Consider the following 12,448-nt stretch of genomic DNA (forward strand, 5'->3'; position numbering starts at 1 on the left):
CCATGAGGGTCCGTCACAGTTGTCCCTTTTAATGGAAAATTTAACGTTTTAATGACTGAGTGGTTTGAATGAGAAATTATTACAGCCTTTAATAATATTATAACACATATTTTGTTAGAAAAAGGTATAGATGTCAGTGGCCAAAAAGGATAAAATTCAGTGATCAGCTAAACGTGTAGTTGTTGTCAAAAAGTGTAATGCACGTACGATAAAAAAATTCCTGGATTACCCTTGATTTTTTTCATAACTCACAGATGTATAGTATCCAAGTACAGAGTGGATTTGACCAAAGAATCTTTTGACAAAAATTATACTACCGTATGTTCTGATTGGGTAATTTAGAACAGTCTGTTTGCCAACCTTACAGCAGTTATTCATGATTGACTGATAGTAATAAAAGGATTAGTGTATATAATTTGTAGTATTTTTGTGGACTTTGTCTTTCTAATTATTTTTATATTTTACTTCTTTTCCCTTCTTTAAATAAAAATAGTTACCTGTTTCAATGTAAGGTAAAATTTTTGTAAATGATAATTGTTAGACTTAATTGTGAGGGCCGGGGAATTGTAAATGTAATTAATTGTAACTGTTTGTGTGTAAGGAATAAAAATAAATAAAAAAAAAGTAATAGAGGGAAAAATCCAAATGCCATTACTGGATTTGAATATGGTTAACCCTAACCCAAACGTTTAGACCCAAATCAAATTTAGAAGGAGTTGTATGGAGTCATCAAAGCATAACTGGGCTAATATCTCAGAGACGATTTGCCCCGAAATACTAATTTTTGGCAAGTAGGCCTCATGGATGTTATTCTCTCTGATTATCCTGACAAATCCATAATTTCACACATTTAATTTTATGATGTCATCACTTTAGAACTCTATTGATAACAAAGGCAACTATAAGTTTCTATTTACAAATAGTCTCTCGCTTAAAAAAACTATTTAATCAAAGCACTATTTCCAATTCCTTTCAATTAAAAAACACCTGATTTCGATTGAAAACATTTCAATTAATAAAACAATTCATTTCTGTTTTGTTAAATCTGATTTTCTAGCGTAAACGTCAGTTTCTAAATAAAGAAAAGAAAGTAAAATAACGTGTTCAATGTCTTTAAGCACGTCCCTTTTCAATAGAGACCTACGTCAGTATCCGTTGTTGTTGCTGTTTCCATTCTGCTTAGTTATGGTTAACTTTATCTGGGTGACCCTGGTAACAGTAGTCACACTGTATATTGTAAAAAAAAAAAACATGAAATTTCAGAGTACAACTAAACTTCATTTTGTTACTTAAAAACAGCAAATGTATGCGTACTTGTAAGCCTTGAAAGCAAAAGAAAAAAAATTGACTTATGCATTTTTGGGGGACCTGAGGAAAAGGAGATTTTTTTATAATCAAAAGTTGAAAATATTTGAAACGAATAAAACATTGTATTTGTTTCCTTCGTGATTTGAAAACAGGTTAATGCAGCCGCCCCACAATTAAAGGGCCATAAAAATGAAGTAAAGACACGTCTGGGCCAAGCCCTTCAAAATAAAAGAAAATATCGAAATGATGTGAAAGTGGGAAAGAGAAAGGGAATAAAGAATGGGTAAGTAGTGGATATCCTCTTGTTTACGTGAGGTTGGCCTTTGTTCTTGTTTGATTTTCTTCATGCTTGCTTGTTTGGTTGTGTGATTAAATTTTGTTGCTTTTTCATTTCCTGTGTTTTACCTGCAGATTACATGTAGATTAGTAATAAATCATGCCTTTTTATGCACCACACATGTCAATGATTAAAAGTGTACATGTACGTATATTTACCATCTTACGTTTGATTTTTTTTTTTCAGTAATAAGAATGTAAATACGGATGAAAAAGTGCAATGTAGGAAGTCCATTTCTAAATCTTTAGAAAGAGAGGCTGCATCATCATGCAGTCAAAACAGGTAATGAAAACTTTGGAACTCAAATTGGTTTTAAAAGTGCAGTCAGTTTGTTGCCAAAACTATAATTATGTACAGCTAAGACTTTCAGGAGAAAAACCCTAAGACCCGAAAACTAATACACTTTATTTTTTTAAAATGTAGTTTCTTTCTATTTTTGGTTTTAAAATAGCACTGACTGTGATAGCAGCACTGACACAAGTACCAAAAAAAGTCCTGATGCACATTCATCAGCATTTTCCCATGGGTAAGTTTTCCTTTCAGCTTAATTATACACTAGACCACTGGAAATATAAAACACATAATCTATGAAATAAATATTAGTTCAGTAAATATAACATCACTTTTTATTCATTTTCTTCCATTAATTTTTAGAGAAGAAGTCTTTGTGTACAAGACTGCAGAGAAGAGATTAAAATTGGCCAAAGCCATTTTTGTTGGGCCAGATGATGAGTCTGATAAAGCTGGTAATATGTTGACGATGACAATGAAATTAGAGCAGTTTTCAATTGAGTGTTGTAAACCAAAACCAAAGTAATAATATTACTCTAGCCAATGATCACAGTGAACACAGACAATCCAATAAACCAATCAAAACGCTAAGCAACTACATGAAGGTGATGTGAAGCACGGGAAAATGTACACTAGCTAGTCACTATTGGTTTTGGTTATACTTTGGATTGACTGAGAAAGTGGTGTGAGTTTTTCAAACCAATCTAAAGCGTAGTAATGCAAAACCAAAGCGAATACAAATTACTGAAGTGAAAACCAATCTATCATTCAACTGTAGATCAAATTTAAGTAAATACATAGTAGTTACGGTAGCTCTTGAGGATCCAGCATCATGTTGGCTGTGCTGACGTAACAAATGTTAAGGGATCTAATGTCTTGCGTAGCTTATGCTGCTGTGTAACAAAGATCAGGTGTGCAAACTGTTAACAAATGACAGATGCCTTGATTATGTCAGCACTTAGTGCTAAAAGTTTTATTCTTGTAAAATTTCCCTTCCTTTTAAGGCATGTACTCATTGTTACAACTGAATACAAAATATATCAAAGAAGATGAGGAAATACCATTACCTGCTGAAACAGTTGATGGTGATCTGACTTTAAATGAGGTTCAGGTAATATATTTACAGTGTATTGAATTCATTAAATAATCATTTGGACAAATTAAAGTGAATATTTCACGTTAAGGTAGTATTGTAAAAAGATGCACAGTTGTCAGAACCTCCACTTTTTTGATAGGCTTGTGGCTGGTGCATAAAAATGGCACATCAAATAAATTAATTGTAAATCAATATCATAATATTGCACTTGCTTTCTCAATCTTTGTATCTGACTTGCTTAAGGTTAATGGAGTTTTCACATGGAAAACCATCAAGCTATCTTCAATCTCTAAGAAAGAATCACCAAGAAAGAAGCTAAAGGTGAGGATCAAAAGCTAAGAAGAAAGTACTGTCCGATAGCCCGGGGTTAGTGGATTTTGCTATCGGGCTAGTGAATTTTGTTTTTAACTTGCCCGACAGGCAAGTGATCTTTTTTGAGGAATTCGAACAACAGAAGAACTGTGGGATCAATTCTGCTCCTCAAAAAGCTTTTGGGGCAAGCTGTAAAAATGATTTTCTTTGCACCCTGCCCGTGGTACTCATGAAGATGACCAGGTCAGGCTGCTGCTGTCAGCTGCTAGTGCTTCCAGTAAGCATGAGCCCACTATTGAAATAATCTGAATTAATCTACAATGTAGGGGGGAAAGAACTGCTCCCTGTTTAATTATACAGGTTAATATTTATTATTATGTACTCGTGAAAAGCTGCCTAGTGACATGTTCATGTACTTAAAATCTTTTGCAACCCTTCAACATTCAAGGTGTTGTTTTCAAGTTTTAAATTAGCGAGGCCGAAGGCTTAATATATGGATGCTTTGACATTTTCTTTGTTATTTTCTGCCTATTTTAGAGTCAAACGCCGTTGGTCACCTTGTCAAAAGGTAATCAAATAAATACACACTTTACACCATGCAATTACCATCTGTATCAGTATGGATGGAATGTACATGTTTTGACTCCAACATCTCTGTTTAGGATAGGCTTGAAAATCATCTTCATCCCTACCACTCTTTATCTCTTTATCCTTAGAAACCTCATAATTACTGAACTGCTCAAAAGTAAGTTAAGGTAGAGTGCGGCCACAGCCTTGACTAGAATCCCATTTTACAATTCTTTGGCTCGGACAGGTGCATAAATCAAATTTTAAAGGGGCTGTGTCACGCAGTCCAGTTCATTTTGTTTAATTTTGCCAATTACTCGCCCTCAATCGTTATGGAATTTAAAGTAAGCAAAGAAATTACAGGTAAATGACAAAATCAGAGATCCGAGACAAACAGATATGTCTCCTGAGCATTATTTCCGATGTTGCAAGCAGCAGGGATCAACTTTGAAAAACTGTTAGGCTGAACAGTTTTCAAACAACCTAATTTCAATCGGTTTCAATCTTCTTCAGTTTTGCCCATGTGGCATCTGTTGTTTCTGTTATGTTACTTTAACCTTCCTTTAAAGTTTTAAGCGGTTATGTTTATGTTTCTCTTAATATAACGGGCATTTTGTAATTTCCTCAATTGGCTGAATTTCGTGACACAGCTCCTTTAAGGTAGTTTTTGGAAGTTGAACCATCCCCCTCCTTTAGGCTTTTCGTTTTTGTCAATTTTTTTTTTGGCTTTTCATTTTGCTGTCTTTCTGCTGCAGTTGTCTTCTACCAGGCTTGCTTGCAGGCTCTTTATTGGTAGTTTACAATGGGTTAACTATTTTGTATTCTTAAGAAGGCAAATGTGCACAGTTTATGATTTATTATGTAATAACTTATAGAGGTTATAAATTTGATGTTTTACAGGTGAAACAAATGCAGAGGAAGATTGCGTCTTACCGAAAAGTGTTCAAAACCCCTCCTCCCTTGTCAAGGTAGTGACCTAAGTAGCTTCTTTTTCTTCATTGTTCAAAATTATTTTTAGACTGAGAGAACAGTTCTTCACTATCTATTTATTGAATTGGTAGAGAGATAACTGCAATATAAATTATGTAATTTCTCACTCTTTGACGATTTGCAGGGCTATGATGGAGGTATTTTAAGTGTAGGCCAGTGGGTGGCAGTTGATTATAACAAGAAATTTTATATTGGCAAGATTACTGCAACTGAATTGCTCATACTGGACGCCCAGGAGGAAATGGTCGACATTACATACTTAAGTAAATCAAAGAATGGGAAGTACAAGTGGCCGAAAAGAAAAAGACACAGACATAGTTACTCCAGATTTAATTTTCTGCACTAAACCACGTTTACGTGAGGAGGGATTAGAGTTTTGCCTTGAAAATGAAGACTTCATTACAAAACAGTTTCAGAACTATAAAAATGACTTACATGAGTAATTAGTTACATAGAAAACATGGATCCAAAAAAGTTAATAAAAAGAAAAATGATTTAACTGTATTTTTTAATTGTTTTATTGTTGGCTTAGAATTGAAGATTTATGAATTGTCTAGAACTCCCCCCCCCCCCCAAAAAAAAAAAACTTAATACAGTTTGGCTATTTTTTTAGCAAATTATTTTCAGATAAAATTATTAATACAGGCCACTGTATCGTGCAAAAGCATCACTGCTAAATTACAGTGATGTCTGCTTTAAAACATGAAACAAAGTGGTGCATTTTTAAGGGTGTATTAAATCACATCTTTATCCTCACATAGTTGTACATCTAATAGGGTAAAAATAATTGATTGAAGCAACTGCATATTTATAATACATATATTGGCCCACGGTACGTTACAGGGGGAAGCTAGGGAACTTGGTCTCGAGACCCCGCTCGAGCCCTTGTGCTTCTCTCGCACCCAGAATCCCCTTTCCCTTATTGGTTAAGGCTATCAGAACAACAGCAAAAGACAAAAAACATCCGGAATGGTCGCGTGACCGGCTTTACGTGCGTTATGTGCACATTCAGTTGCAAATACTCGAGCCAGTGAATCAGGCTTTCTCGAAAGTGCTGGGCACTCATTTATCCTGATTTTTATTTATTTTATTCGTTGTTAATATCATGATTGTTATTCATATAATCATGCTGGAATATAATGTCCGCAATCTGTTTCAAAAAATTACTTGAAAGGGGCATCAATGCATCCCTCGACTGTGAACCAAACTCGGATAGGAGAGAGAACCTGGGAACGAGGTTCTGTGCACCGTATGGCAAGGATATTGGCTGCGTGACATGCGAATGTTGTAAGAGCGATTGATTTGTTTACACTTGACGTCCTGAGATTTGACATCCGAGACAACCCTGAACCAATGAGAAAACCCGTCAGTGTATGATGTCAGTATGACCCACGTGGGATGTGATTCCCTGACATGATTGACAGAGTAAAGTTCTTTTGAAGTGTAAGAGTTTATTGAGTGTGTCCACTCGACCGTACCGGAGCAGTTCGCAGAATAGATGGACTTTACAGAGCGGGAATAGACGCCTTGTATCTCGTTATTCGGCGCTATTGATACTTTAAAGAAGGAGGTGGGTGAGCCTCTGCTAAGATTGGGTTGGGATGGGTGCGCAGCATAAGCCTTCATGCTTTGTTTGTTTTGGATCCGTCACTGCTAACTACTACATGGAATAAGCTTAAAAACGTGACTAATCTACAGAGTTTTGGCTCTTCTTGTCTTTCTGTATTGTCTATCGTTCTCGATATCTTCCTGTACTCTTATGTCTACAGCTTCCTGGATATATAGGTTCTATAAAACGCTGAAAAGAAAAGGATATGGTTAATTTCGTTAATTCAAATATTGATTACAAATTTATATCCCGGGGGACAGGGGTACTCCCCTATATAAACCATGTGGTATGTTCCGCCCCATTGGGAAGGGTTTTTACGCCGTTTTGGTCTAGAATCGGGTATGGTTTTCGAGGGAACTAGGAGAGTAAAAAAATATTTATCGTTTCATCCAAATTGATAAGAACGAATTAGAAATATGCAAATTAGAAATTTCTTGGTGCGCTCTAATCTAGGAAATGACGACATAATTTCTGCTCGAAGGCCAGGTCTGAAAGCGGGTTTGAATTTTAGAGGTCTGGTATGAAAACGGGTGTGGAAAAAGTTGTAACTGGTGTAACTGGTGAAGTTTAGAATGGTTAGAACTCTTCCAAAGTTCTCATGATGTACACATGTATTCCTGTACAGTGTACTTGCCTTACGCCAAATTTAATACGATTTTGACTGAGGTCAATAGAATGATCACCAACCAGCACTGTGACTCCTGGATACTCTTTTAACCCTCAACGGACGGTAGAAAATCTGATAGGCTATAAGTGAATAAGGCGGTCAGCAAAAACTTTAAAACAAGTCAATCTATTAGGTGTTCAATTGGGCCCCAGTTAATTGAACGGTACCGAATTTATAGCCTTTTATCAGCGTGCGTTCACTGGGCCAGGTGAGCATCAGTTTCCCCTCAGTCGTAAGAAGATAAAATCCGATAACCATTCCTTTCCTGGCCATGGGTGCTCAAACAGAATTTACTGTTTTAAGAGACTGTTTTTTTGTAAAATTTGTTCAGCTTCAGAGACGTAGCTATTATTTATTCGACAAACTGAAAACTTGTTCCTATTTAAGCTTCTACGTGTGTCATTTACGATTAAGAATTATGACTGCCAACCCCATCAAGATTATACGTACAGAGCCTGCGAGACAAATGAAATACGATTAATAATCGTATTCTAGTTCACGTGCCTTTGCGTGAGTGGGCTTGAGTCACTTTGACTTGCAGTAGCTGATTGACAGCCAGCCCTGTGATTGGACACATTTTGACAGCTCCTCAACTGTGTTTTGACCTCGGCTTTCATGATCAGTGAAAGAAGGGAACGGACGCCAGGAAAAGTGTTGAAGCATTTGTGGCGCGATCAACGAAAATTTTCCAACAGCGCGCGAGGTAGAGCGACGTTAAAGTCAGTCGAAGCATCAACAATTGTTTGCAAAAGCTTGCCTACCGCGGATAAATGCACTTTTTCTTAAGCGAGTTTCTTACTCTATGTGGTTTGAAATAACTGTATTATCAAGTTCTTTACTGGAGTGGACTGGCGTAGGCTTTTTGTGCAGGACGTTTATTGCTTCTCCTCATGAAGACAATACGATAATCATCCTCTCATTAGACGTTCGAACAGAATTACTTGTGTCAAGGCTTTTGGTGAAACTCAAACTCTTTATTTAAGCCTCAGTCTTAAAATTATTAACAGCCGGATTTATTGCAAGAACTGAAGAAAAACCTGGAGTATGTATAAAGCTTAAATCAGGGAGAAAGATCTATACTACTTGACACTGAACTATGATTCAAGAAATCAAAGAGACTGCTGAACGCTGGGGAACATCGATTTAGGTGAGTTAGTTTTGTTCTGACTTTTAGCACCTTATCTTGACTTTTTAGTCAAAGAGGTGATTCTAGATCGTTAATCTTCTTTTGACGTTAACTAAACAGGTAGCAATTTAAACACTTTGTGTTATTTACTCTGCTTGACTGATTCCCGCGAAAACACCGATTCGGCGCTAAAACTTTGATGATTTGGTTCTCAAATCTGTCTGCAATCCGCGTGTGTTTTTCAACTCGCTGCCTCGGTAAAAGTTTTCAACAAGAAAGAGAAAGCACTGTAGTCTTACTCGTTAGTTATTATTCCGTACAACTAAACCTGATAAGAGTTCTTTTGCCTTTTCTTTAAATCATACCACATGTGAAATGAGGGAGAGAAATCTCACGCGTAGCGTGACAACAGGCACAGTTGATTTCAGTTTGCACAAGCTTTGTAGACCGTATTCCAAGTACTCTTCGATCTTTTTTTTAAAAAAGTACAGCGTATGGCAAAGTGTTGTTAGGATAAATTACATCCTATAAAGGTTTCTTATTTTGATTATCAAATTGAAGATTATTTTTGCGGTCGAACGGCAGTGAAAAAATTCATCTTTCATGCCGCGCGGCCGGGGATAATATTTTTCTGGAAGTGAAAGTTGTTCTCAAAACACACAAGTACTGTTTTCTAAAAGCATTTCTGAACGGTTTAGTGAGTCAAACATTAAACAGTAACATAACAGATTTTACTTAAAATTATGTGAATTTTTGTCCCGCAGACGATATTAATCAAAAAACCTAAAAATGGCCTTTTACCAACTTTTTCACCTGATTTGACATGAAATAGACAGATTTGGTTGTTTTATGCTGAAAAGTGGATTTTTTTCAAAAAGCTTGGTCCTTTGCTTAACCCATTCGCTCCTAGAGATTTTACCGAAAAACGCGTTCTGAGGCTAGTCGAGTGGTTTTCTGGTCACTGTCGTGCTATAAAGAGCTAAAACTTACCACAAACTGGTTTACAGGTCGAACACTTCGCGGTCTTCCGATCCAGATGCAAAATATCAGCTTGCGAAGTTCGGGCATGCGCAGAAAGCAAAATTTCGGCAGCAGTCTTGACTTTTACTTGTCGCTTTCTCTCCTCCCTTCTTTTTTTGCTTTTCTAGCCTCATTTTTTTTTTCTCTTGCTGGGCATTTAGTAGGCTTGATTTTGGTGGGAAGATTTTTTAGGAAAGCTTTTAGGATCTTAGGATTAGGCGAAAGGAAAGGTAGGTGGGTAATGGGACAAGATTTTCATGGAGATTTTCAGGTCAATGTCACGTGGTTTTTTGCTTGTTTCTCCGGTGTCCTTGACTGAATTGTGCTCATTCTGGTATGGTTTGAAAGGTCTCTTCACTCTGCACAAGTTAGTGAAGAAAGTTGTCCTTGACCGTTAAAACTGATGACGTCACAATGGGTAGAAAGGACCTGGATCCGCACGGGCGGTTACGGGCGGTTCAGGGGCGAATGGGTTAAAGTGTTTTTCCCAGGTCAGACTGTATGCTATCAAATTTCAAACTGGAGTAAACTTTTCAACGCTCAGTACAGTGCGTATGAAAGCTGTCTTGTAAGAAATCCGTATTATTCCAGCTTTGTCTGGCCGTGAATATGAATCTGTTTTTCGAAAATATATCTTTTTTATTCTAGTTTTCGTTTTGGAAAATGCTGAAGGTAATTTTCTCCATGATTCTGCGAGTCGTGTTCTCAGGTTTCAATTGCGTGAATCATGAGCGCTTCTCACGATCTCATCATGGCGCTTTGATAATTCGGTTTGACTAGGTTGGTTTGTCGTCATGCAGTCTGGTTACACATATTTTTCTAGTGTGTAGAAAATGTTCTCTTTCCAATCGAATTGGAAGCTTTCAGCTAGTATTTTACCATGAGATGAAAGACATAAAATTGCCGCTTCCGCTCGTGTGATTACAGACAAAAAAAGGCAAGCTCGTGAGTCTCCAAAATACAAATCTGATCGATATTTATTTTCAGATTTTGAGTCTAGAGAGGTATCTCACCCGTTTGTTTAAAAAAAGAACACGGTCGGTTTTCTCTTTTCTGGCTGAATGTCAGCATCTAATTTGTTGATACTGCAATCGCCGTGAACACGGACTGTTTCTTCACGTTTCTTGAACCCTGCCGAAATATATGGACCGCTTTCGGTGAGGAAGGAAAAATTCCAGAAACAAAGCTGTTCCTCTGGCATTAAAAAAACAGTAGTGAAAGCTTTTGAGTTGAACTAAAATTGAAAACCATTATTTTGTCCAGGAATGTGGTCAACAATAATAAAATTTCTCACGGCAAGTGTAATTCAGGCCAGTGTTTACCAACAACGCGTTAAAACTGTCAAAGATTTAAGCAAGAAAAAAACTGCGATAGCGAGTTATTCTGCACTAATAGACCTTGTCACGGTTTTCGACGCCATCTTGACGAGTAGGCAAACGCGTGTGAAATTACAGTGTTTGTATGAGAATCTAACGTCGAATAATTTCCGTAAAACGGCTGTTCTGAAAAAAAATATGATTTGTAAACTAAAGCTTCACTCCTACGGATTCTCCTGAAAAATTTTGAGGGCGTTACATGCACTAGAAGACCTGGAACCACTTTTTAAATTTTTCCATACATTTGGCTGGAAGAACGTCGCGGGAAAATTACAGACAAATATATGGAAAATCTAAAGCAAGCCCCTTGAAAAATTTAAGCACAGGTACGCCCCCCAAATCTTTTAGGACAATCCTTTGCTTTGTAGCTTTAGTTTACAATTGATATTTTTTTCAGAACAGCCTTTTTGCGGAAATTATTCGACATTAGATTCTCTTACAAACACTGTAATTTCTCACGCGTTTGCCTACTCGTCAAGATGGCGTCGAAAACCGTGACAAGGTCTATTCATTGTCGTTACATTTGGGAAGAATTAAGATGAGGCTCTCCAAGTTAAAATTCAAAGGAAGAGTAATTTGAACTGAAAAATATGCATTAACATTTCACTTTTTTTGATATCGGTTATCATAATTTCGTGCACAGCAAACTCACCAAGGCCGCCCGCTCGCGATGTTAGCTTATTGCAAAAATATAGCGAAAGAAACTGGCTTTCTTAGGAAAAAAAATCGATCAAAAAAGAAGCTGAATGGAAACTTTGACCTCTCGAAAAGTTTTTTGCTTTTTTTTTTTGTGAAAACAGCGACCTTGCAAAAAAGTAGCCTGAATTGCATCCGATTACTTCGAGTCGTTATTACTCCCTCAGTAACGTCTGAATGGACCAGCCGTTAATGCCGTCCAGTGACGTCACTACTCCATGACCTTTGCTTTAATTCATGCAAAAAGTAAAACACGATTTTCAAGTGGCAAACCGAGAAATATCGTTTGGAAATGTCTGCATGATACAGCACTGCTTTATTTTTTTCGATCGTAATTCATGTTTAACGTTCAAACTATCCACTGTATGCAGTACAACTCCAACTGGTTGTACTAAATTCAATAATCAAACTCTGTCGCAATCACGCAATGAAATAGACACACACCCGGAACACTCAAAAACACAATGATTTGCTTTAATTGAAAAGAAGCTATTTGGTCCTTAACGAAGAAAAAAACGAGGAGACAAGAAAGAAAAGCTAACAGAATCATAACACTTGACGGTAAAAATAGCAAGAAGGTCGAATTATAACATTGATCTCAGAAAACTTCGCGTAAACAAATTCACCGGCCGCCGAAACCACAAAGCGGCTCTAATGAAAAACCTACCGACTCTCCGCATTGATTTTTCATTCGCAGTTCAATTTAGCATTTCAGTTTCGAAGACAAGGGCAATTTTGCTGTTTAAGATAAAGATTAAGCTTATCGAAATGTTGAACTAAACGAAAGAATGCCAGGGATGCGATCCGCTGAATATCAAGCGACAATCCCGCTAAAATTTTTCAAATTATACATAATTATGTAAATGTTTAGACAATCAACCAATCAAAATCACTACCCGGTTTTCGGGTAGTGAGTGACGTCACTGGACGGCATTAACGGCCGGTCGATTCAGACGTTGTTGAGAGGAGAAAACGACTCGAAGCAATCGGATGAATTTCAGGCTAGCAAAAAAGACTTTGAGTTTGTTTTCTTTTTTTGTAATGGCGGCCGTT

The sequence above is a fragment of the Porites lutea genome, chromosome 8 (genome assembly GCF_958299795.1).
Source record: "Porites lutea chromosome 8, jaPorLute2.1, whole genome shotgun sequence".
NCBI lineage: Eukaryota > Metazoa > Cnidaria > Anthozoa > Scleractinia > Poritidae > Porites > Porites lutea.